A 27880-nucleotide genomic window follows, 5' to 3' on the forward strand; every position below is an offset into this window, starting at 1 on the left:
GGGAGGGAGGAAGAGAGAGAGAAGGAAAGGATGAGTGGAGGGAAGAAAGGAAAGAGGGAGGAATGGAGGGAGGAGGAGGGACAAATGGAGGGAGGAAGAAAATAACAGGAAGTAAAGAAGAGGGAGGGTAGAAGGGAAGAAGGTAGAAAGGAAGGAAGGAACAAGGAGGAAAAGATAGAAGATTTCTGATGATCCCTGCCAGTTCCCACAAGGAATCTCAATAGCGAGGTTGACAGGAACTTAAAAGTCATATTGGCTCCCACTGATTTTTTCCTGCTGATTATTTTTCTGTCTACCTACCTTTTTTTCAGGAAGTAGTTCTGAAATCATTTAACAGGTCAAAGATTGTCCAATGGGGAAATAAAATGTAAGACATGCAAATGCTAGTCTATTTTGAATAATGAATGTATCTTTAAAAAAGTGACAATAGTTCTATGTAACAGTATATCTCCGCCTGTTTTGTTATATGCAAGTGATAGCTGGGTATGTCAGGAGAAAATATAACTTGCATGTAATGAAAATGGATTATTTTAAAAAAAAGTGTAATAAAGCAAGGAGAGATAGGGTCAAGAGTGAACGAGGGAAGAATGAATGTGGTTTGAATACAAAAAATGAGTAAGAAATAAATATGCGGAGGGATTTGACGTTATTGAGAATAAGTGAAGATCAAATCACAAAATTAATATAAAGAGCAAGAGTGAATTACTTGAGGGGAAGAGAGAAAAAGTGTGATATGTTTAAATTACAAAAGGCTACCAATGAACTTGTACATCAACATGGTGGAAGCAAGGATGTTCTGCATGGCTTGGAAAGGAGTCAGTAGTGTAGAAAAATGTGTTGTGCGAACTAGATTTAATTTCTTTTATCTCCTACTTCTATTTTCTTTTTCTGCTTACTCTCACTCCTTTTATTGTGCTTTCCATAACATTGCTTGACTTGAAAGGGAATAGCATAATGCATATGCTATTTTAGATATTTGAGAATCAGAACCCTCTGCAGAATAGCGCAGAAATCTATCCAAGGGTCCCACTCTAGTTTCATCTGCCCATCCCAATATGCAAAGAAGGAATATTAATTCTCCTTTCTCTTCCCCTCATTTATTTTTCCCAAGTGTAGACATTCAGCATCTTTTCTAGGCAGTTGCTTTCCATTGATTTAACGCAGATTGTTTTCCCCAATATTAGCTAAAAGCTTCAAAGACAAAGCTTCCCGCAATTCTAGTTCCTTGTGATGGCATGGTCTGATATAATCTACCGATTATTCACTTCTTAATTCTGTTTTGATTTTCTTGCTTTTCTTAATGGGCAAACATCACCTTCAGATTCCTAACATATTGTGGACAGGATTTTATTTTTAGTGCGGCACTAACTGAAATATCAATGCAATGTCTTGTATCTCATAATGTTGTGCAAAGGGAGGGAGGTGTGTGTCTGTGTGTGGGAGGGAGGGAAAGGGAGAGAGGGGGAGGGAGAGAGGGAGAAGGAGGGAAGGAGAGAAGGAGGGGAAGAGGGAGAGGGAGAGAGAGAGAGAGAGAGAGAGAGAGGGAGAGGGAGAGGGAGAGGGAGAGGGAGAATCCAGAGGCTGATAGCGGTCCATTGTTGCTTTGGAGAAAGAGGTGTGCTTTGTGCTTGAGGAGAGGCAAACTGACTTGAGAAAAGGATTAACCTAAGATGCTATAAGTCACATGGGTGCCAATCCCTTCTGCTTCTCCTGATCTCTCTGGATCTACATCCATTGGGTTACTTATGTTCTGTGTTGCATGCAAAGCAGACGCTGAAGGAGTATTGGCAATGGGAAGACACATGGCAAGAATGACTTTTGGGGGGCATTGCTGCTAGGAAGGGGTGGTCTTGCTGTCTTTCTGTTTAAAATGTGGTGGGCTGAAATAGGAACTGTGGTTGAATTACCTTATGTAATCTTGCTCATGCACACGTGTAATGCTGCCATATGTTTCTTTAGGCTCATAGACGTCATTGGTTTCTATTTCTCATGTATCATCATCCCGGATGAAATTTTTATTATGGGCCATTCAGGGCCCCTTAACTGATTATTAGAGTTAACACCTTGAGAGAAGGCCATAGATTCAAAGTGTTTCCTTATCGTTCTTCCTCCTGCAGTGAAATGCAAGGATTGCTTGTTGGAATAACAATTAGAGACTGGGAATAAGTCGTATATCAAAGCTGTTATGTTGCATTTCAAGGAATGCATCTGTAATCTTTTCACACCATGAAAGATACCGAAGTTCACTTTTGTGGTTATCTTGTTTCTTTTATCAGTGGCAAACCAATTCTTTCTGTGGAAGGCTTCCCATCTTCTGGGACTGTGCTCACCTTCTCACTCTCTTTGATCAACATTTCATATAATATCTATTTCACCTTGTGGTTCTTGCTGTTCTCTCACCTGAGTGCAAAAGACAAGAGACTCCCTGGAACCTCTTTCTCGGACTAATAAAAGCTTGTTCAGACTTCTCCAGTTTGTTGGTTTTCTTAGGGAGTTGTTTTGCCATGACGAAAAGATGCATGAGTGCACACTACCTATCTGAGCAGTGTAGCAGGAGAAACACTTTCTCTCTGCAGATTTCTTTAAAAAAGGTACTCATAAAAAAGGAGAAAAGGAAAAATAACATTTCAGTGGCAGAGTTTAGAGAGAGAAGGAATAATGCACCACTCCATCCCAGAAATGCCAATGACACTCTGCTACAACAATGGCATTCACCATGCTGCATTCAGTAAAATATTCCAGTGTAAAGAAAGCATATTATTGGTATGTGTATAATAGATTAACCCAAAAAGACAGATCTCTGCTCCTTGCCTGAAGAGATTTGTAGCTAAAACCTCTGACTAAGATTCAGTTTCAATAACACATCATGAACAGCCCTGTATGGAAGCCTACAAGCACCCGCCTGCATCAAGCCTTTCAGCCACTTTTCATTTTGAGTTCTGCTTTTTGGATCACTAAGCCGCAAGAAACAGAGAGGGGGAAGAATGCGCAAGACAAGGGAAAGGAGGATAAAGGAATCTGGGCAGACGTATATCCTTTTACCTACATTAATATTTGAGGTGAAGGTGGAATAACAGTGTTTGAGAAAAGACTCTTCAGAAAATATATGCTCCTCGTTTCAAGCTTTAGATGTGAGATTGCTTGAATGAAAGTTTATCTCCATAGAGAGATCTAAAAGACTAACCTGGAATGGTATGGCAACTTAAAGGCTAAAATGTAAGCTTTCGTGAATCACATCCATTTTCATCAAAAATATTGGCAAATTCCCATGAGAAGGCTGAGGGAAAGAATTACTGCAGTGGGGAGGGAGGCAGTGAGACATAATTATTTAGATAGTATTCATAATAAAGTTGCACAATGTTTCTCAACCTTCACAATTTTAAGATATGGGGACTTCAAATCCCAGAATTCCCCATACTTGCTGGGGGATTCTGGGAAGTGAAGTCCACACATCTTACAATTGTCAGGGTTGAGAAATGTGGAAATACAGGAAGTCCTTGCTTAGAGACAATAGGGACCAGCAATTCAGTTGTTAAGCAAAGTGGTTGCCAAGTGAAACCACAACTATGCTCATGATCTTACTTCAGCTTTTCTGTACAAACCCGTGAAGGTCAAAAATGCAAGGATTGGTTGTAAGGTTGCTTTTTAAAAAAATCACCATTGCAACTGTGAATGGTCACTAATTGAGGGGTAAAATTCAGCAGGTTCTGAAGTGGAAATTTTGAGTAGTTCAGAGAACCGGCAAATAACACCTCTGGCTGGCCCCAGAGTGAGGAGGGAATGGAGATTTTGCAATATCTGTCCCCCAGGAGTGGGGAGGGAATGGGGATTTTGCAGTATCCTTCCCCTGCCATGCCCACCTAGCCATGTCCACAGAACCGGTAGTCCACTAGGACTACCCATAGTGATTTGGAGTATTCATAGGATTCCATCAGCAGCATTGGGGATTTCCCATAAAAGCCAGAAAGACTTTTAACCCTATACCTGCTATTAGTGCAGACAAAATAGCCATAACGCTATACTGCCATTAGAGCGTTCTAAATTATATATTGCTGCTTAATTAATTCTAGTAGGGCAGGGTGATTTGTGACCTTTTTTCAATTTGATTGATGGCTATGGTTACAGTTACTCTAATGTGAGCTGTTAAAGTTGATATTATTAATAGTGATATTTTTTCCTTTGGCTTCTGCTTATAGAGTTGTATGTCACCCAGCACTGCCACAGTCATTGTGGTAGCCTCCAAACGTAATGAATTTTAATAAGGTTGAGAAAATAAAAGCCCTCCATTTCTTCTAACCTTTGGGAGAAGTGTCTTCTTTGGAAAAAGCCTGTTTCCAATCCATTCTCAGGTTGCATGGCTGGTAGAAAAATAACCACCCTTAGAACAAAGTGCATGCCTCACATTTAAAGCTTTGAGGGCTTATTTATAGGCTGAATGATTAAACAAGATTCTGTAAGAAAGAAATTGTTCCTGCATCTACTAATAGTTTTCCAACTCCCACACATGGCAGGAACATCAAATGAAGAAGTCAGTGTTTGGAACCTCCTGAGCTCAGAAAGAGGCAGGTTGCATTTTCCAGCTGTCCCTTGTAGGATGCCGAATTGGGGTTTTTGAAGATGTTGCATTTGTCTTGATTTATATAACAATGAGTTTGGTAGGATGGAGAATGTGGGGTAATCAGTTGTGCGCAGTTGTTCATATTCTCAGCTTTGTATTTTTATCATTTCTTCCTTTTTAAAAAATGCATCAATATTTTAACAGGTTAAAAATTTAAAAAGAGCATGTAACTTTCACAGAGCACTTTCAAGTTCCTATGCATTATCAGAGTATAATGTATTATCAGTTGCACTAGTGGGGCATAATTCTTACACTATTTGAAGTCTACTGTCAATCAATGTGATGAGTGTGTCAACAAAGGGGGAAGTGATGTGATGGAATACAATAACCCAACAGGTTCCCAGGAAGGAGGGAGCACATAAGTATAAGTATAATCTTTATTGTCATTGTACTTAAATACAACGAAATTGGTTATCCAATTTATTGGTTATTCCAAGAAAGAGGGTTAAATATAGTCCAGAGCTGGATGCTGAGAACATTAAGGGGTTTAGGATAGCCACTCCCTAGGATCTCGCAGGGTATGTCTGTTAAGTTAGGGTAGTCTAGGTTTAGTCTGGCAAGATTCAATCTATCCAGTGTGGGCAAATGAAGACTTTTGGCTGGATTGTGATACATTGTTCCTGTGCTAGGCTTGACAGCTGTCATCATTCTGTATCTCTGACTTATTTCAGTGGTTGTCATCAGTCTGTTACAGCAAGTGATGTAACTGGACATACAGTTTATACCTCACATCTCATTTACTGCAACAATCTCCCAGTAACAATCATTTTCTCAACCTCCTATTTCTCCTCCCCCACTTCCCTTGTCTAAGGCTGGTGGAAACTTAATACAAGTCCTAAATAAAGACCTAAAATTATTAAGGAAGTGACTAAAAATATAAGCAATTCCAAGCAGGATGGAGGTGTGTTTTTTTAAAAAAAAATAGGATGTTCAAAGCTGATAAATTCAGTATTTTGAGATGTTGAGGAAGTCCTTCAGGTATTGTTTTGAAGACTCCAATCATGACAGTGATAACAATGGATCCCCCCCCCCATTAGCATTCAATTTTGATCTGCAAGTCCTACTATCTTGTAATTTTATCCAATTGTTTTTTCTCAATCTTAGCATCACTCAGAATAGCAACATCAATGAAACAGATTTTCTTCTTTTCAAAAACTGCTATATCAGGCATGTTATGAACAAGGTCTATCTGAATGGATCTTAAAGTCCCTAAAGATCTTAACCCACTCATTTTCCAGAAACGTCTCAACTTGATAGTCCCAGTAGCTTTAACTATATTCAAATCCAAACCTCTGGCAAAGCTTCCAATAAATGATTCTGGCAACTTGGTCATGAGGTTGCTTATAGTCAATTTGTGAAATTTTGCTGCAGCCATTGATCAAACAGCCAATTATTATTATTATGGTTTGTCCTACAACCAGCCATTTTTATCCACCTTTTGAATCCTTCCCAAGGACTTGGGAAAGGGATATGTTGTTTGATGGTATTAAAGGCATCAACACAAGATGTAGGCTGTTCCAAATAAAGCTGCCTTTTGCAATTGACAGGTGGTGATTCTGTCAATGTTGATGGTGTTCAAGTGAAGCTCCAAATGCACTCAAGGCATTTATTATTACTTGTACTGTCTTTGTCTTCTCTTGCCACAGTCATTCTACTTCTATGTGCAGGTCTTTCTACAGTATTTTGTGCTTTTCTCCTGTTCTTTTTCTTATTCTCTACTATCTCCAAGTATTGGCAATAACCACTATCCATACTTTTTTGACTTTCTTATCAATAGCAATTAAGCCTGAAATGTTTTGTGGCAGTTGCTTGCTTGTTTGAATTCTAAAATCCCCGCTTTAGCTTCTTCATTTTCTATTATTTTTGTTTATTTTGTGGTCCCATTAGTTCTTGCTTGTAGGCAAATGATATTTCTTGCAGATACAGTACAGTATTCCAATTCACCATTGTTGCTACTTTGCCATGCTGTTTTCTATAGTCAATCTGTTGATCTTCTTGCAGCAGCAAACTAGGCGGTCTGCTGTTTCTTCAGCTTCTTGGCAGAGGTGGCATTTGCTCTCTGTTTCTGTCTTTTCAATGTTGGTTTTGCATGTGTTTATTCTTAAGGCTTGGTCTTGTACAGCCAGAATTAGCCCCTCCGTCTCTTTCTTCAATTTTCCTGCTCCTAACCTTACTGTTATCTATTTGTCTGTTATTTTTTATGTACTGGTAAGATAATACCTTTTTCATGAGTTATATTATTATGTTTCATTGCACATATGCTACTACTGTATATACACAACAATATGAGATCACAGCTGCCAGTTTTTAAGCTGGTGTTGGTCTTCATAGACATCAAATTCTTTCCAAGAACCTGGCATATCATAATGCAGTGATGGCTAACCTTTTTTGGATTGTGTGCCAAAAGTGGGGGGAGCGCAGGGGGGTTGTGCACAGGCGTGCCCACACCCATAATGCTGTGTGCGCGACCCCAGCCACATGGGAGCGTGACCAGTGTGGACACCCCCCCCTGCTTTTGGCACATTTTTTTTGCCCTCCCCAGGGTCCAGATGCTTTCTAGGAGTCTGGGGAGGGCGGAAACAGCGTTCTCCCCCCCGGAGGCCCTTCAGGAGCTTCCCTGGGGAGGGCAAAAAACCGGCCCTTCGGGCAAACCACAAATTCAGAAATGGACTTCTGGTTTGCTCAATGGGCCAGTTTTTTACACTCCAGAGGCTTCAAGGAACCCTCTGGGGGGCAAAAAATGGTCTTAAAAGAAGGTCAAAGTCAGCTGGCCAGTGCGTTCATGCACGCTGGAGCTGACAAGGCAACACCTCATGTGCCCTAACAAATGGCTCCATATGCCACCTGTGGCATGCGTGCCATAGGTTCGCCATCATGGCATAATGTATTGGCATAGTATATGTGTGTGGATCCAAGCAGGGTGTCCATCTGTATTAATAGAAGGAAATTTTGTCAATGCAGAGATTTTCTAAGTGATGTCAAACATTTGGGGGGGGTGGTATGGCATTCATTGTCAATAATCACTGGCACTCTAGAGACAGGTTATGCCATAATCTTTCAATTTTGATTTTTAGATCTTGATACTTTGTGAACTTCTCCAATTTTCTGTCTTGTATTCTCTTTCCTGGCATTGCCACATCAATTATCAACACTTTCTTATTTTCAGCCACAGTTAAATCTGGTGTGTTATGAGCCAAGATTTGTTAGTATGTATTCAGAAATCCCACAATTTTTATGCCTACTCATTTTCAACTATTTTTTTAATGACATATTCCCCCAGTTTTTTATTACTAGCACATGGTAATTTGTATGTTATATTGCTGTTTATAATTATCTTCTTGCATGGGCTGAGTATGTGATATTATTATTATTATTGTTGTTGTTATTATTATTATTATTTTACATGAGAATGTAAACATCCAGTTCTTTAGATGATGTTGGTCTTTATGGGCAGTGAGTTATTCCCAAGAACCTAGGATGGGGTAATGCAGGGGTGTCAAACTCGATTTCATTGATGGCCACATCAGGTTTGTGTTTGAGCTTGGGGGGCTGGGGTGGGTGTGGCCAGGGTGGGCGAGGCCAGCATAACATCATTTGTGTTGGTGGGCAATAGTGGTGGCCCGAGTGCTCTGTCAATGAAAACGGGCTCCCAAGCTCCATTTTTGGCTGCGATGGCCTCCTACAACCCTCTGCCAGTGAAAATGGAGTTCGTGGGGGGGGAGCACACCTGCCCCTCGTGAGCTCTGGTTTTGGCTGGGACAGCCTCCTACAACCCTCTGCCAGTGAAAACAGAATTTGGGAGGGCCACATGCGGCCCTACCGAGCTCCGTTTTCACTGGCAGAGGCACCATGGGCCGGTCCTTTGCTATTTCCAGGTTGGCTCCATAGGCCAGATCTAAGCATCCCGCTGGCCAGATGCCACCCCTGGGCCTTGAGTTTGACACTGGTGTAATCTATCCACATAATATATGTGTGGATACAAGCAGCATGGCCTTTTATAACTGATATATAGAAATTTTGTCAATGCATACTTTCTAACTTCTATCAAAGATTTTTTGGTATGGCCTCCAGTGTGCCAATACCAATGGGACCAACACAGTCAGCTTATGCCATAGTCTTTCCAGGGGTGGGTTCTGGCGGTGTTACTGACAGTTTGCTGTGCGCGCATACATGGTTCAACTGAAATTGTTCTGCGCATGAGTAGAACTAAAAAAAATAATGGTGGTGGCGGCGACCGGGGAACTGGTTTGGAGGCATGTCCAGCCTGGGTCACTGCCGGTTGTGTGACCCAGGCCAGCATACCAATACTGGTTAAGCCGAACCGGGCCGAACTGGTAGGAACCCACCTCTGGTGCAGATCCAAGAAGTGTTGCCTTTTGTAACTTATTGGTGCAAATGTTGTGGAAATGAAGATTTTTTTGTATGGCAGCCAGTGTGCCACTGGGACCAGACATTCTTTCTCTTCCATTCTGCTGCCTCAATGTGCTTATTTTATTATGATATTTTATCTTGCCTTTTCAATATATATGACCCAAAGCATGGCAAACAATATTCCTATTTTCCCTTTGTGGGATGGGATGGGCTGAGAGAGAGAGAATGACTGGCCCACAGTCACCCAATGGCCTTCATGCCTGACAGAAGCCTAGAACTCCCAGTCCCCAGTATACCAAATTGGATCTCTAATTCAGGGGTCTCCAACCTTGGCAACTTTCAGCCTGGTGGACTGGGGAATTCTGGGAGTTGAAGTCCACCAGGCTTAAAGTTGCCAAAGTTGGAGACCCCTGCTCTAATGAACTCTGAGCCATCCCCTTCTTGCCTGGATGCAACCTTTTTGTCTGTCAGTGGCTTCTTCTGTTTCATCGATCCAAAATACGTGAATATGTGCATTTTCTGCCATGCTTTATTTATTCCCTTCATTATTTTACCTTACATACATCATCTATCCTTTTCTCATTGCCCTCTGATGACCTAAAGAAGTAAGTTTTTTGTTCTGCTTACGGTTTTTAAATCATATCCTGTTAAATTACAGGAAAATTGCACATAGAAATTCCCTTCGGGTTTCTTAGGCCTGGCTGGGTTCAACATGCTCAGAACCCGTCCACACTAAGAATTTATAGCATCGCTCAGTCATCACTGTAGCAATATAAAACCTGCCTGCAGTCTGCTTCTGTGTTAGTGTCCCAGCCATGATTTGATGATGCTATAATTTTCTACTGCAGAAGACATTTCACTTTGGGGGGTGGGTGGGTGTAATTCTTATAAGAAAAATATCCCAGGTCCCTTTTTAAAATCATAAACATGCTATTATTTGTTTAATAATGTAGTTTAACACATTAAAATATATTGATATATGAGAGGCTTAGTGTGTCAGTTGGAGTGTTGTTCTCTCTACAGAGCTGTATATATTGTATTTTGACATCCTAACACTGTATTTTACAATAGATTTTATACGTGGCTTCATAATTCACCCAGGTTATAACTTCTTCCTCCTTCATGTCATGAGAAATGGCAAGAAAATCTGGGAAGGAAAACTAACACCAAATCTTGCTCTCTCTTATGGTTTCATTTCCAGCACAGTCTCCTACAAGCCTCTCTTTATGGCCGCAAAGAGTAAAAATGTAAGTTCTTAAAGTGCAAAAGAAGCAATGAAATCTGTGCCAGTCGTCTGTGGAAGTGAAGATAATTTATAGGACCCGTATTAGATCATACACTCAATGAAGGCCCGTCTCTAGTTAAGTGGCAATCGTGTTTTAAAGAATATATTAATTGTGTACTTCGTGTGCATTAAGAACATAACATTATTAATAAATGTTCTGCACAACCTGCACAAAGTAGCTGGATTCACACATTAGTTAAGCTCAAACATGAGTTCATATGAAATGTTAAGCGAAAATTGTGGTTTTGGCTTAGCAGATTGTGCAAATCTACTTAGTTTATGTTCAGCAAATGGGTTTTTTCCCCCAGTTACACCATGGTTATATAAAGCATGGATTCATAAAACGTGTGAATTTTATATGTTTCCTAATATGTGAATATAGTTCTCTACTATATTAGTAGAGAACTAAAAGCAGCACTTTCTTAATAGAAGATAAGTGCTTTGCTACCTAGCATAAATTTGGGTTCCTAGCTGATAGAATTAGAATAGGACAAGCTGCTCAATCTATATTCTCGGCTATTAATTTAAGCAAACAAAACTTTTGTAAGTGATAACATGCAAATACAACCATTTGTGATTTATTCAGTAAACTATGGTTAAACCAACCATTTATTAGTCAGACGTGTGAAGCAAATTATGGCTTCACTAGCCCATATTATTGGCGAGTCAATCGTGTGCTGAGCGTAATGAATTGTCAGTTGATAACCTAGAGTAGATTTTTCTGGCTTGGCCGCATCAAATGAAGTTTCCTGAAATGCTTTCTGACTGCATCAGCTTTTACCTAGATTTATCACTCTGTCAATGAAAGAAAGTACAGTAGTTAATTTTTAGTCTACTTGACTCCTGAGATGCATAAATAAATACATTTGAAATAAATTATGCTATTTCTGCCCAGATGTGCTGATTTTACCATGCCTGCTTCAACTTTTCCAGAAAAGGGAATTGTACTATGCAGCTTATCAATATAAGCTAATTTCCCCCCCAAAATTTCTTGAGAAGGTTGAGAAGGTATGGTCATGTTCCAATTATTTTTTATAGTACAAACTCAGAAATGCCCATGAAAAAAGGGGGCAACATTTCACTGTTGTGTCAGAGTTTGCATTACAAAATGCATGGGTCCGAACAGAGAAGTTTGGAAATCCTGATAGATTGTAGCTTTTACACTTAATGCTTTTCCAAGGTCAGCTATATATATATATATGGAGAGAACCAAGTGACTTTCCACACTTTCCAGATTATAAATTTATTGTATTATGTTCTGCTGTACTGGGAACTGTTGTGACTGCGTGACTAGGAAAGACAGAATGTTTCTAAAACATATTTGGAACATGTTTATTTTTAAACAATTAATTCAAAACATGGGCTAGAGTGCTATTTCATTTAAAGTGCTACTGCGTAAATATTTAAAATTTAAAATATACATTAAAAGAAAGCATGGCAATTGAATATATATGTTTAGAAAATACACATGGTGCTAAAATTGGAAAACATACTAACTTTTATAGTTTGTGCCAAATTGCTGCTGCTTTGTTTAAGCATGCAAGTATTTTAATTATTGTCCTGTAAATTAGTTAGCACAAATTTGGATTTTGACTTTAAACATGAATTCCATTGCTACAGTCTTTACCTTTGTTGCTACAAATGTTGTAGCTCAGAGCTGCTATAGAGTTGAGCCGTGCAAATTGAAATAATAAACTATTTGAACACTATCACCATTCACACAATCACCATCAGTCAATTACAGCTTCCCTTGGAATAGCTTACATGCTGTGACGATACCTTTAACAACATCAAACAACAACATCTGCCTACTCCAAATCCTTGAAAAGGACACAACAGGCAGATAAAAATGCCAAATTCCATCTAAACATCTAGCTGACTGTGGGACGAACCACAATAAAAATAATACTCTATAGGTGGATAAAAATGTCAAACCCAGTCTAAACAGCTGGTTGACTGTGCAACCAACCATAAACACAACAGACCTGACAGATAAGGCAATTTATAGAGATATAGTAGTATCAATTACCTAAAATGTCAGTCTTCCAACTGAAAAAGATGAAACACAGATGCTAAAGTGAAATTATGTCTCTGTTCCATTCTTTTAATTAAAAGGATTCTGTGAACTTTTAATATAAATTTAAAAAAACCAAGGAAAATATAAAGGAATGGTAATCAAAGGTATAACATAAATTAGGCAAACAGAAACTCCTGCAGCTATAGTTACCAAAGGTGAGCAATAGAGCCTCATAATTTTCTATTAACACATGAAAATTATAATGTAAATCTCAACATAGTTTCAATAACATCATTTTGCAAAACAAGAAAATCCCCCAAATTCTCTCAAGGTACTTAGGGGGGGGGGAAACTAGACATTTTAATGCAAACCACATGTGTGGGCAACTTTACAGCTACAGCTCTTACTCTCCCAAAAATGTAAATTGCCATTTTCTGGCATCCATAAACTTTTTTTTCAATCTCAGTGTAGATGCTCCATAAAAATGGACAGCTCCTCTGCACATAGCATTTGAACCAATCTGGCGTTGTGTCAGGCTTCACACCAGGCATGGTAATAAATCTCAGCACTCCCGACATTCAACCTTTTATTCAGGAATTTGCTAACCACAGAAGCTTCACAGACATGACATGGCTGAGTAAGTTGCTTTATTGCAGATAAGAAAGAAGTAATATATGCACAGAAAATCTGCCTACTGCAGTAAGCAGAAAGCAAGCCCAATGTGCAACATAGGTCTCTCTAAAGTTTACATTTCAGGTCTTTTCCTTTTGCCTGTTCACATTCATGGACTCTTGCCCGTTCTTTTTCTTGGCCTTGAGAACTGCAGATATCTGCTCAATATTTATAAAACAGATTTGTTTGGCCTGAGAATCACCAGCTCTGGCCTTTGCTCATGAGTGATCAGCCACTGTATTTATCCTTCTTGGGCAGCTGAGCTCATTTTTGAATATTGCCATTGGGGACCTGGAGGAAGTATTGGATAACTTTCTGGTCAGTCTCACAATCCTTCTTTCAAACTGCCTAGATTGATTTTCCCAGCTTATATAAGCAGGGTGCATAGGCTCTTTTGCTTTATGTCGCCTCTGGCTGAAGCGAGCTAGTAATCCTTCCCCACTGCCAACAACAACAACAACACATACACATACAGATGCTCTACACTGCAACCTACCATGGTTGTGGCTGTTGAAAGAAAAGTGTGTGTTGACAACTATAATGTTATGCTACCTTCGCAGCTCTCACTGGGTATTTTATAAACAGGAAATATGATAACTTGACAGCCAGTAATTCAGATTTTGCTAAAATGGTCAAATGAACATCACATGTTCAGAAAGTGCTGGAGAGATACTTTCAAGGGATACACAACAACATCTGAGATATAGGGCCCAAACTGTTTTTTAAGGCAGCAATGCTTTTCCCCACCCTCCTGAATGAAACAAAAATAAGGGGATTTTTGTTGTCCCAGAAGCTGCCATAACTCAAGGATGGTCCCTTATTGGGTGAAGGTTTCGTTACCCAACTTTTCATTGCTGGAGAGATCACTTTTGGTCTCTTGCCATTCCTTGCTGGGTCCCCTCATTCCATCATTTGGGAGAATGTTTGTTGAATGTTTCTATAAAGCATTCCAATATTCCTTTGGGTAACTTAGGGGTGAAAACTGGTGCCTTGCGGAACTAACCTGAATGAACCAACCATGGTAATACCCCACTGAATAGCTACTGTGAGAACAAACATTCACCCTGCTGTATAAGAATACAGGATTTAATTACCAAAGAAAGTTTTCCTCCATTCCAAGCTTTTAAAAAGTGGTATGAATGTGATCTGAGGCAGCCCTGAGGGCATACAAGAGAAAGTCAGTTCTGCTTACTGTTTTCAGAACTGGGATCATTTTAAAATGCCCTCTTTTTTACGCCCGTGTCCATGTAGCATTTGCTCCAGAAATTTTCAGAATATGCATTAAATATGGGATTCTTCCTAAAATCTGCTTCAAGACCTATCCCAACCTATCTGCTAAAAGAACAAAACAAAAAAGGAATCATAGGCATGGAGACTTCTTTCTACTGGCGTATTAGAGTATCCGCAGACTGGACTGAATGGTTTGTGCAAATTATGTTAACCTGTGACCCGGCTTTCACCCCCATCACATCTTAATTTATTGCCTAACACAGGCCAGCTTGGCGCCTTTAGCAACTGACCTATCTAATGGAAGTTCCATTTAGCTACCATAGCAGCCAAGTCTAGGATTACCATTAATTTCTCTAATACTCCTTCAAAAAGCAACTAAACTAGTGTTTTTTTCTCCATCTTATTTTCTCCACCCTTTCTCCATCTCAATTAATTTCGTGTATTCTTCATTGTAGGATAACTGAACATTCTTCAAAGGCAACGGGGATAAATTCAGGTTATTTATTTATTTAATTCCCCATCCCTTTTTCATGTCTTTCAGAGAGGCAACTGATGAACTCATTCATTTTCTTTGTTGGATGAGTCAGTGGAATAAAACATTTGGCCTCAGTTCTTAGATTAAATTTGGCCAAGGCCTGTAGGTGAGAGGAAAGAGAGGAGGGTGAACCTTGCCCTACATCTCAGTCTAGCAGGTGAAATCCAGTGGGACATAAGAATTAGTCACCATGTGCCTTCTCTAAGCTCTGTTAAGCAGGCATGTTTATTCCCAATTACACTAGTTTGGGACTACAGCTTTAAAAACAGAATTTCAGCAACACCAGAATCGACCTAGGCTGGGAAGTTAAGCAGAATCAGGTCTAATATTTAGATGTCAAATGTCCAGGAAATTCCCTAGGTGTAGACATTGACTAGGAGATTGAAAGGCATCCTAGAAAAGGACAAGGCAAACTATAATTATTATTTTTGACATATACATGAAGTCACTAGGAAAAGCTCAACTGGAAAGAGATTCCATTTCAGGAACTGGACTAAAAATCAACAAGTCCCTGTTTCTCCTCAGGACCCTCCCCACAATATGAGAACCACCATCATATTTTTTCTACTTGACAACAAACATATCCAACTTATCCTATTTTCCCCTCAACAAAGAACCCAGTCGGGTGGGGTGGGCTGAGAGGAAGTGATTGGCTCAAGGTCACTTGGCTAGCTTTCATGGCTAAAACAGACTAGAACTCCTGGTTTCTGGCCTTGGTGCCTTAATCATTAGGCCAAACTGGCTCTCCAAAAAGGGGTTTTACAGGTAATATGAATATTCAGAAGTGCTATTCAGTACAAAAATTTAAGTGTAATTCCTAGAAGGGAGGCAGTTTGGTGCAGTGGTTCAGCCACTAGGCTAATAAATCGTGAGTTCTAATACTGTCTTGGGCACAAAGCCACCTAAGAGCTTCTTACAGATTAACAGAGTTGGAAGGGACCTTATAGGTCATCTAGTCCAACCCTCACCCATCCCCACCCCACTCAAGCAGAAGACTCTACATTATTTCTGACAAATGGCAGTTCAGTCTCTTCTTGAAAGTCTCAAGTGATGAAGCCCCCACAACTTCTGAGGGCAAACTGTTCCATTGGTTGATTGTTCTCACTGTCAGAAAGTTCCTCTTTATTTCTAGGTTGAATCTCTCCTTGGTCAGTTTCCATCCATTGTTCCTTGTCTGGCCTTCAGGTGCTTTGGAAAATAGCTTGACCCCCCCCCTCCTCTCTGTGGCAGCCCCTCAAATATTGGAACACTGCTGTCATGTCTCCCCTGGTCCTTCTCTTCACTAGACTAGCCATGCCCAGTTCCTGTAACTGTTTCAGCCTCCAGTCCCCAAATCATCTTTGTTGCTCTTCTCTGCACTCTTTCTAGAGTATGATATATTTTTTACAGTGTGGTGACCAAAACTGGATGCAGTACTCTAGGTGTGGTCTTACTAGGGCTTTATAGAGTGGCATTTGTACCCCTTGGACCAGTCATTCTCACTCAGCCTTAGGAAGCAGGCAAGGACAAACCACTTTTGAAAATGTCGCCAAGCAAATTGCAGAGACTTCTCCAGGTAGTTGTTTGGAGTCAAGTCTAACTCAAAAACACCCATCCACCTACACAGATCCATAGACTTGCCACTATTTACCTGGGTAATGCTGCCAACCTGGTTGAACAGACTTATAAACAAACTAGACTACTAATTTAAGTTGCTGAAAACAGTTCCATTGCACCTTTCCAAAGGCATTTTAAGAGTTAAACTGCTCAACATATATGAAAAACTTACCTTTTTGAAGTTTTATAAAGTATTGCATTAGGATCTTTGCTTGGTCACCTTTTTCCAAATGAGTAAATTCTCAGATTAGGTACCATTATCAATGCTTTGAGATAAATGAATGGGCTTTGCCAATTTTTTATATATGGCAGCTGCTTCTACCTGTCTGGATCAGGTAGGCCAATCAGAAAAAGGCATATATTGTACCATCAAACAATCCTGGTTGAGATGGAAGATTTCAGGCACACCATCTTAATATAATATGTGAACTATGTGCTGGCTGGGAAATTCTGGGAGTTGAAGTCCACACATCTTACAGTTGCCAAGGTTAAAAAAACATTGAATTAGACTAGCTAATTTCTATTGATACTATTTTTCTTTAATTTTTTTAATTGAAACTACAATCCTATTCCCACTTTGCAAGGTACAAGCTTCAATATAAAGGGTCTTCTTTCCGAGTCAATGAATACAAGATTGTGCTGCCAATTCTTTTTTTTTAAATTTCTCCCCCAATACAATAATACTTTGTGGCAACAACTCATTCACAAATCCAACTGAACTGAAAGCCTCTCTGTGCTTTGACAGGCATTTCCTTGTTTTATTTCATATTGCAAACAAAGCAAAATTAACAACTGCTTCTTGTTAACTTCATAATATCCATTGCACGCTTTTGATCATTTAGCCCAATGAAAATATCTTTTTAGTCTCAAACCTTATGGCAACAATTTTTGCTGCCTTTCTTTATATCTTTGTTCCCATTTTCTACAAATCAAATTCTACAACATTCGCAGCATATGATTTTAGCATCCGCAAATCATATGCATCTTCTTACTCTGAAAATACTTACAATAAGGATTTTTTCCTCACACTTCCCCCAGCATTTTGCAATGCCTAACACTGAATTTCATCTGCCATTTTATTGCTAAAGTCACCCAGTTGTGTAATGACCTTCCAGAGACAGCAATCTGTTTTCAAGTGCAAAGCTTTGCCTGTTGTGTTTCCAGCACAATATTCCTTCCTTCCTTCCTTCCTTCCTTCCTTCCTTCCTTCCTTCCTTCCTTCCTTCCTTCCTTCCTTCCTTCCTTCCTCCCTCCCTCCCTCCCTCCCTCCCTCCCTCCCTCCTTCTCTCCCTCCCTCCCTTCCTCCCTCTCTTCTGTGCCCCCTTCTTTCTGTTGTTCAGTGCTTTCTTTTCTACTCTCCTATTCATATTTTTAGAATCCCACTTGATTTCTTACTCATTTGTCACTCTGCTTCAGCATAGCAGTCCTAACAAACAGAGAAGGAGTTGGAGGCATACTGGTCCATTAAGCAGAAAATCCAAAAAGCAATTATGTGTGGGGCTGGATTGGGGAGAGAGAATCTGCTTTTTTTTAAGTATCCCACATTTTGCCAAATGTTAAAGTTGACCCTGATCAAAACATAACTGGGGTGGGGGAGGTCAGCTCAATGCTCTGGAAATACAGTTGCTTGGATCTACTAAACTCTACTAAACCTCTCCCCACCTCCCATTAGTAACTGACAAAACAACAGTCCCTCTTATTCTAGGATGACTTTGTTTTCTTAAGAGACTTTGAAGAATGGTTTCCTGAAAGGCTTCTGAAAATCCATTTGTATAGAATCAACTGGAGCACCTTCTTTTACAGGCTGCCTGAACATTCTCCGAGAATCTGGGGAGATGAGTGAGGTGTCACTTTCCCTTATTAATCCCAGAACTGACAGTTTCCTGACATAACAACATTTATCTATATGTTTCGTGTTTTTGTCTAGGCTTCAGAATTTCTTTGCATTTTCAAGGGAAAACAGATATTTAATTTAGTAGATAAAGATGCAAAAATCAACGCCAGGCAAAAAAACTCAACTGGAGACAAAAGGTATATTGGAAAAAAAAAAACCCTTACAGTTATTCACTTGGTGATTTACCCAGGAATGTGTTGGGATTTGCATTTTGAACATTTAAAATAATCTGTGCATGCTAAATTTTTATTCCAAAAGAGCTACTTTCAGAATTCATCCTCCCTGAGATTTTTGTCACTGTCAGGACTGACAAAACAAGGAAGAATTCTGACCTATAGGAGACCAGTTTAACTAGCATGTTCCTAGTGTAAGGACAACTCCTTTCATCATTTTTAACAGTTCTTCTGCAGGAAAATCTTTTCTCTAGCAAATAATATAATCTCTTATATTACTTAATAGAGGGAAGAAGTCTGCCATTTGGATGTTCTGCTTCAGATTTCAAAATGTCTGAGGGAGACCATCGTTCCTGTAAGCTCAGTCAGAGGAAACCACTTGAGTTCCATTTCAGCTCCCTTCTGCTTTTTCCATGGGATGCTCAGTAGTTACACAAATACATTATTATGGGCAGAAACAAAACAGCCTCTGAAACCAAGAAAAGACAGGCAGGATTCAATATTCCAAACCCCACATCAGGCAAACAGCTACTTTTCACCAAGACTAGTAGGAGTAGTAAAAGCCAATTGCCAAAATATATGTGAGTGAGGTTTACTGCAATAGATCCTGCCATGTAGCAAAGGGGATAAATATAATAATATAAAAATATGTCTAAGATGCTGCTGCTTGGAGGTGTGGGTGTAATCGGGAAACTTCTTTAAAATTTCTTTCCCTCCATAAAATTGATTGGCAGTAAGTCTGGGGCAGGAATGGAAAGGAATTCTTTAACTAACTCATAATAAAGTTGCAGGAGTCGTCACCACCACCACATTCAAGCAATCATCTTTAATGCAGTCTTTGTTTAACAAAGAACAAAAAGCAAGTGTAGCTAAGACAAGCCATTGAGAACCTCCACAGTTAGAGGTTCCCAGGCGTTTGCTAGCCAGATTTGGAAGCAATGAAGCCTTGCTTTGATCCACGCAGGCAACACTTACAGAGGTTTAAAGAGGCTTGGGGATCTTAGCCTAGGAATAAAACTGTGTTATTCAAAGTATGGCCCTGCTATATTCCAAGCCAGGCTGTGATTTCACGGAGGTAGTAGTTAATGTGTTGTTTAGAGAAATTCAGCAATATTTTCTAGCTGGAATAGTGAGACTGGTGGTCTCTCACCCTACAATGGTGTTGCTGATGCCGCTGTGAGAAGCTGGAAGGTGTTTTAATCCCAGTAGGGAAAAGAATATGTTTTTCAAGGACTGACAGTGTGGTCCAGAGTGAATCAGATGGCTTAGAATAGCCTGCTCCAACCCAGAGCCCTCCAGGGAGTTCGGGATCAGGAGATTGTAGGACGGCAGACTGTAGAAATATGTGAACTTGATTTAAAAAAATATCAGACAGGTGTTGTTCTTCCAGAGATTTGAAGGAAAGAAGTTGTAGCCCACTGCACTGCAATCTCCTTGGGCAAGTAACTTCCATGTTAACTGCTTGGGAGCAATGTAGGTGTGCTAAGCAAGCATACCCAGAGTCTAATGAAAATCCTGGGAGCCTAAAGCATTTTCTTCTCTTTAAAAAACGAATTGTCAAATGTGAGGATTAAACCTGCAGGATGTCTGAATTTCCATCTGCATCCACAAGCTATTAAGCTTTTTGAGATGTCCCCAAAGGACGACCAGGTGGACAGGACCTATGTGGCCATTCTCTGAGGTACTGGGGCGGAGGTGGTGAAGTAATTGCCTCACACCTCTGTGTTGTGTCTGTTTGTCTTCTGGCTTACCACAATCGCTCCTGGGCACAGCAGATCTTGGGCGTCTGTGCACAAGGGATGGAGCCGAATAGGCTCAGGGCACGATTGGACAGGGCTGCTGGAAAAGGCTAGAAGAGACTGCTAAGACTCACCGCCCAAAGGGGTTGCCAAATCGCCGTTCTTTAAGGGACACGCTTTCCCCTATCACAGAGAACATCCTCGATTTCTGCCAGTTTTCACAACACATACGCACACACACACGATACACAACCGTACGTCCCTCCTCTTCAGCCCGTTAAGAGCTACCGATAAGACGTCCCGCGTTCTCCCCCCTCCCTCCGCACGGTCAGCCTTCCCTGGACATCTCTTCCCACCAGAAAACCCCGCAGAAGCCAGCCGCGGAGCCCACCGAGGAGACCGGGCGCACACACTCACACGCGTCTCCCTCCAACCTCCCCTCCCCGCGGCTCTTCTGGGAGCTCCTCCGCCGGACCGGAGCCCCCCACCCAGGTCCCCCGGCTCTCCCCGCTCCCTTGGCCCCCGAGGACGCCGCCCAGCCCCGCTTGGGAAAGGCTGACCTGCGAGGAGAGGCGGCAGCTCCTGGGCAAACAGGAGGCGGCGGCGGCGGATCGCGGAAGGAAGTCGGCGGAGCAGGCGAAGAGCCGCAAGCGAGTGGCTCGCAGTCTCCGGGCAGTGGCGGGCGGGCGGGCTGTGCCTCCCACCCTCCAAGCCCAGAGGACCGAGCCAGCCCCCAACTCACCTTGGCCGGCGAGCCGAGGGACCCGGGTAGCAGCGGAAGAGTCCGGCTGCCGCTCTCCTGCTCCCAGCTGGCGTCGCCTTTCATGGCCAGGCGGGCTAAGGAGGCAGAGGCGGCGGCGGCGGCGGGCCGGCTGCTCCAGCCTCTTCCCTCGCCGCGGCTGTCTTGTCTGTCCGTCTCTCTGTCTGGTTCGCTCACACCTCGGTCCCTGTTAACCCTCCGACTGCTGGCTGAGCCCTGCTCTGCGTGCCGCGAGAGGCCGCCCCCTCGAGCGACTGACTTGCGCGTGGGGTGGCTGCTGGAGAGAGACCGAAGGGGCGGCGCAGCGGCGGGCGGAGAGGGGCGAGCCGCAGGGCGCGGGGGCAGGCGGGGTTACGGGGGCAGGGGGAGACCCTGGGGGTGCGGGGCGCAGAGCACGTGGGTCCCACCTTTGAGGAAAGGGCGTGTGGCGCTTGCAGAGGAGCTCCCCTCCCGCCGCTCGAAGTTCCCTTGGACGGCTGTGCCTGTGTGGCGGGCTAATATCTTTGCAAGCGATGTTCCTTTCCCCACGGAGAGAAACCCTCCCTCCCGCTTCATTCCGCTTGTTTGTTCAAGCAGAGACGGATTCTTCAGTGTCCCCCTCTGAGCACACGGAAGTGAGCAGCCTCCTGTCCGCACGCCAAGACCTCTGGCTAGCTAGCGCCAGGGAGCCCTCTTCGCTTTGGGGACGATGAAGACGCCCTCGCTCCTCCGTCCAGGGCCAAGGGGCCGGGCATCCCCCTTTCCCAGGCTGCAGGCTGACTTCAGCCGCGGATGGGACTTCTTGCGAGAGGATCCGCCTGTAGTGATACTGCCCTGGGTCTCTCCCCCTCCCTCCCCCCTCCCGCCGCCAACTCCCCCGAGCCAGTCTCGCAGATTCATTTGGGCGCCCCTCTCCCTGCTCTCTCTCTCTCTCTCAGATCCTCCCCGGCAGTCCAGCCTCTTTCTCTTGCGTTGCTATGGAGCGAGGCGTCTCCAAGGGATATACCAGGCAGCACCTGTGGCTGAAACTGTCTCGGCTCAACCTCCGAGGCAGCTTGTCCGCTTGGGAAGGGCTGGAGCTGAAGCCCCCTCCTCTCGCCAAGGGAAGAAGAGACCCAGCACGGGCGGAGGGGGGCAGGCGAGGCAGCAATTAAACGGAAGAGCGAGCTCGGCCGTCCGGCTCTTCCTTGCGCTTTCTTCGACTCCCTTCCCTCCGCGGTTCCGATTTTTTTGCGCAACAAATGCCAACCGTTTCTCTTCTGGTCCTCCGCTGAGTTCCGAAGCTCCAACCTCGCCTTTCGCCTCCATCCCACCCTCACTGGTCCAGAAGCCTCTCCCAAGCGCCTGGCCGTGGGAGGGAATGTTTTTCCCCAAAGCATCCCTCCGTTTTTGCCTTGCCAAGCCCTCGGAACCTGCGGTTTCAAGCCTTCTCCGTGGGAAGGAATGCCGGAGCGAGTGCAAGGAACCTGCAACGCGAGGCCGAAGTCTGAATTGACCCGGTCCCTGCCCCTATGCTGGAAGGATCTCAATCCTGTGTTTTGTCCCCCTAAAATACCAGTATGATCTGGTGAACTTGTTATTGGAAGACACCGGGCTTTCCCGCTACCTAGCTGGAGCTTCTGGGTTCAGAAATTAAGCGGGGGTTTGGCCTGGCTCCTTCTTGGACGGGAGATCTCAAGGGGATATTGGAGCTGTCGGCAAAGTAGAAAAACAAACAAGGTACTGAGGCGAGGAAAAAATGAAATCACCAGGACTTGAGGGAGGCTATGTCATTCTTGGAGAGTGAGAAGTAGTTGGATCACTTTACTTTGTCCCTAATGGACCCTTCAGATATGCATTAAAAATGCAGTGTAAAAGTGCCAAACACATGTTTACAAACCCCAGGGCCATGAGTATTTAAGGAATGATGAACCACTGCAGTATGTTGTTAGTGATACCATTAGTAGAGCCAGTTTCATCTAATGGTTAAGGCACCAGCTAAAAACAGGGAAAATGAACAGATGGCCTTTTGGGGATATATATTATACCTGTATTGTTTGGGAAACTTGTGGTTTACCCAGTCTTTTGAACACTTGCGGCTTAATTATATCTTATTTTGCTTCTTTGCACTTGTGCACACATGGAAGTACTGTCTGCTGGACAACTTTACTGTCCATGATGAAAACTGCAAACGTTAACTTTATGATTAAGGATCAAAGGATCAAGTCCATCATCACATCACAACCCTCTCTCCAAACACAAGGATGGTCCATGACTTGAAAATTGTAAACAAAAATCCATGTTTTTGTACAATGATGCCAAGAATAAGATCTATGCCAAGCAGAGAGAGGCTATGATACAGTGCTTTTAAAAAGATTCTCTTAAAAAACTAAATGCAGGGCTAGTCCAATATTAACTGCAGCCAGTTTTTACTCGTGTGTTTGTATAATGCTTTTCTTTCCCCTTTCTTAGCTTCTTGTTAAATTTTCTGCTTTTTTTGTGCCCCAATTCACCCCACAACTGCCAGTTTGCCCATTCTCCTTCTATCTGCAGATCATTGATTTCTGCCACTGCCCAGTTGTTTTGCGCTGTGCTTCTCTTCCATTTGCAGAGTGGCCAGGCTTTAAAAAATTTTTGCGATGGTGATGAATATCTGTATTTTTAAAATGTATGCATTCACTATCTGGCAGGGCTTGCTTTGAAGCCCACTGCAGACCCAAAAGCATTCTGGGGGATTATACAGCAGGAAGCTGAGCCTTTGTAATGTTTTGTTTCGCTGCTTTTTTCTCCCCCTCCAGCCTTCCCAGTGCTTGCTATGTGGGGGTGGTGGGGGGTGGTAGAAGACTTATCAAATCTTTCAATGCCTACTTTGTTTGTTAATACACCTTATCACAACTTTACAATGTTTTTTTGTTCTCTGTGTGCATTTTGAATTAATTTCCTCTAAATTCTTTGCAAAAAGCCAACGGTGATAATTATAATTTACTCTGCTTCTGTTAGATACCTGGAAGCAGTGGCAGCCCTCCAGCTGACTTAAACCTTGCTTTCTTAGCCATTTAAAAAAACCCAGAGACTACTGTTTCCTTTAGAAGCGCACCATGCCATCTCACCAAAACTAACACACAGGAAAATCATAGGGGCTAGAAACTTTTTTAGAAAGTGAAATCCCAGGAGTAACATCAGCGCCTAGTCAAGGTTTCTGCACTCTCTCCAACCTGCATAGAATCACACCAACTGAGCAATACTGTATGCAGCCAGTCACATGATATTCCCCTTTACTGGAGGATAAGGGGCTAATTACTTTTTACTCACCAGCACCAAGCCACAGCTGTTACATTACAGTGTTTGTTACACTTCACATCACTGCAAAAGTGAAACAGCCACCAATTTAGTCGACTTCGCTTCCTTTGTTCTGCCTTCTTTCTACGTTGCGGGGGGGTGGGGGGAGTGAGAAATAATTGGGGCAGAATAAGGCTTGGCAGAGAAAATAATTGTGAGTAAAAGCTGTTGCATTTTTCAGCCGCACGGCCAAGCCCTTCCTGGAGGAATTAAAGAGTTATGTTCATGTGTGCTGCTTCAAGAAGGAAGGATAACAGTGCAGTGGTGGCTTGGTTCATTATGTACCGCTGTGGGATTTCACATCCACTGTGGAAGATTAGATGCCTGTATAGGTGTCTGAGACAAGGCCAAAATTTTGCAATTCTTCTGATCCATATTGGAAACTGAATTGCATGCTGGATTGGGATGCATGGATGGAATACTGAGGGAGCATTTGGGCTGTTTAGGAAAGAGGACTTGGATGAGGGACACAGTTGTTAGCAATTAAAGCCTTGAAGTGCCCACCGGGCAAACTGGTGAGGAAGCCACTTGTCCCTGAATTTGATTACAATATGCGATCCATCTTTTATACTTTAATATGGCATGACAAGGCCTTCTGTTTGGCCCTATGTTCGAACCAGAAGAGTCCACAATGTGTCCTGGCAAGCATTTTAGACAAAAGCTCTTTTCACACATTTATTCAGCTAGAACAGGTTGACCCTGTTGCATTATGTTAGTCATTTAATAGTAGGATCATTGGGAAGGTGGTTGGAAAAGCTGGAAATTTTTCTGCTTTTTAGCTAGATCTCTAACATTAAAGAAGGACTGCAATACTTGCCTGAATCACAGCATGCTGGTTTTCATCTACCTTGCTTTTTTTGAACAAAATGTATGTAACAATTGCTTTAAAAGGAGAAAAACAGATGAATGTCCTCTTTCAAACCATCAAGTCTGAAATAAAGTCAGCACATGCTCTGGAAATTCTATTGAAGCAATTAATATAAGCTAGATGGATTTAGTTTACTTTATTTGAGATTCTGTATATTGGTGGGAGTTTTCTCACTGCCAGTTGACACTGGTGGGAGAGGGGAAAAGCCAGGAAAGGAAGGAAAAGAGAGGAAGGGAGGGAGGGGAGGGGAGGGAGGGAGGAGAGAGAGAGCGGGAGGGAGAGAATTTTAAAAATACTTGTGTATTTTTAAAACTTGTTTTCAATTTGAATTATGATAAAATTGGGTGATGGCCATGGGAAACAGCTTCAGATGATGGACAGACCCTTGCACTCAAACCCACCCTCTTCCTCCTATTCACTGTGATTGATGGATTTTTCCCTGCCTGAAGAAAAGGGAAGACAACAAAGATGTGGGGCTCAGTCAATCACTTTACTTATCACAAGTTGCGCACATATGATCAGGACAATGCCATTCAGCAGTGAGTCAGAACAAAATAGGAATTAACAATAGCAATAGCACATTTTATGCCATAATTGGTATAGTTTTCTATCAGCTGAAGGATAGGTGGACAGCCGTTTAACCCAGCAGCAGAGAAAGGCCTTTTGTCTTTATTTACTATTTGCCAATGGTTGGAGTCATACAATGCAGGATGTTGCTTCCTTATACATTATTTTTCAAAGTTTGTGGTTTTTCTTATACTTTTTAAAGTTAAATTGCTCACTGGGTTGAATGTAAAATTAGGAAATGGAAAGGTAGGCTAATGTCAGTCAATCATGAATGAGTGCTTTGTCTGTCAATAGTTTTGTAATAAAGAATTAGGAAAGTTAGCTGAGATGCACAGAAATTACATTACAATAGTTATTAAAATAACAGAATTTTCTCATTTAAGATGCAGTTGAATCCCTCTTGGATTCAAATGTATGATTGTGATTTAAATACTAGAGTTGTGCAATGATTTTGATTCAGGAACAACCTTGGAATATGTAGACATTTATGTCATCCTTGGGAAATGATGCAGCTGCTTTAAGGAGTTGCAGACAGATGTTCTGTCCATTTGCTGTATACTTCAAGGCATCTTCTGGTCACAGAAGCATAAGCATTGCACAGCGATAAGTGTTGCCTCCAATATTATTTCAGATAGGACATTGCTCTGACAATATTAATCCTATTAACCAGTGCAACAATGATGGGATGATGCTAGAAGGCATTGTAAATCACTATCATGGAAGTGGGTCTTAAAACTGTAAAGAGTGTAATTTATTTGTAAATGCAGCTACTATTTAATAATAGCTGTCTACTTAATTCAGCTTCTCTCCCTCTCTCCCTCTCTCCCTCCCTCCCTCTCTCTGTGTGTGTTTGTGTGTGTGTGTGTGTGCATTTCTCTCTCATAAAAACATAACCTTGTTTCCTTGTTTGAACTTGATGCAAGAACTTGACACCCAGAGAAGGAATAGCAAGTAAGAAAAGGTGAAATTTAAAATCAAGTTGACTTGTGCTTGATTCCTGATTATTCTATTGAGCCATTTCTGGAGTTTTCTTGGCAGCAATATAGAAGTGATTGGTCTGTCTTCTTCCAGGATTTTTTAAAGAAGCTTCATTCTTTACCGTAGTTTGCAGGCCAGATTTCCTGATAGTGCTCCATCTAAATACTAAGTCTGATTATGTAGAGCAGGCCGGGGTGTCAAACTCAAGGCCCACGGACCAGATCCAGCCCACAAGGTGCTTAGATCTGGCCCGCAGGGCTACCCTGGAAACAGCAGACTGGCCTGCAGCGCCTTTAACAGCAAAAACGGAGCTCGGGAGGCTGCGATGGCCTCCTGCAACCCTCTGCCAGTGAAAATGGAGCGTGGGAGGGCCTCACACAGAGACCATTGCAGCCTGCCGAGCTCTGCTTTTGTTGGCAGAGCACTTGGGCCACCACAGGTGCCCCCAATGCAAATGATATTGAGCTGGCCATGCCCACTTTGGCCACGCCCACCTGGCTCCCAAAGTCAAACACAACCCTGATGCTGCCCTCAGTGAAACCAAGTTTGACACCCCTGATGTAGAGGATCAATCAAACTCAGCTTAGTGTTACCTAGTCATGGACAGATGCATCTCGATTTTTTAAATAAAAACCTGTGGTATATTAAACACAAGTAATTTCTCCCCTGAGTTAAATAAAATGTAATGTTTTTGTTTTTGTTGAATTGATTTTTTTTACTCAGATACCTCAGTTTTCATTTAATTCATCTCAAGTATCATTTTCTCTTACGAATCTACATTGTCAGGACAATGCAGTTGTAAAGAGAGCAGTTTTTGTTGGGAACACAGGCATAGTAATGCCTTCTGTAAAACTTCTCTGCCACTGACAGACAATAGGATTGCAAACGTTGGGTCTTGACTTGGAATCAACCCCATGGTAACTGTCTGCTGTGGAACGAGCAAAGAAATATAACTCCGCAGTTGGAAGAAGCAACTTAAAAATAATTCAAGGAGAACTGCTTGAAATGCTCAGCACAAGCTGCCAGCAGGAAGACCCTCCTTGTTATTTGCAAGGAATGGAGCTGAGAACTTCTTCCTGGGTCTGTGGACGGGAACAAATTGTAGGGGTAGGTGTGGGTGCATCAGATAGGAAGCGGTGCAGCTTATTAAGGTTGGGATTTTCAAGAGGGACCAAGTCAAATGATATTTTGATTTCTATGCGGAACAAAAAAGGAAAAGATTGAATCATTGGTTGTCCTTTAGAATATTTATGGAAATTTACTTCCCTCTACTGATGTAT

General features: G+C 42.2%; 1 protein-coding gene across 2 annotated transcripts in view; it reads right to left on the reverse strand.

Annotated features, from left to right (window-relative positions):
• PIANP (PILR alpha associated neural protein) overlaps positions 1-21101 on the reverse strand; it is a 38512-nt gene extending 17411 nt beyond the window's left edge. Inside the window, exon 1 of one of the 2 annotated variants that reach the window (XM_087716429.1) lies at positions 20873-21101. The gene's annotated coding sequence lies outside the window, so the exon portion shown is untranslated. Of the gene's footprint in view, positions 1-20690; positions 20817-20872 lie in introns of those variants that run through there. The other variant, XM_087716430.1, reaches the window with a different exon arrangement.
• Between the last annotated feature and the right edge of the window lie 6779 nt (positions 21102-27880).

This window comes from Thamnophis sirtalis, unplaced genomic scaffold (assembly GCF_051295495.1).
Source record: "Thamnophis sirtalis isolate CommonGarterSnake01/CBP01778 unplaced genomic scaffold, rThaSir2_p1.2 scaffold_5, whole genome shotgun sequence".
Taxonomy (NCBI): domain Eukaryota; kingdom Metazoa; phylum Chordata; class Lepidosauria; order Squamata; family Natricidae; genus Thamnophis; species Thamnophis sirtalis.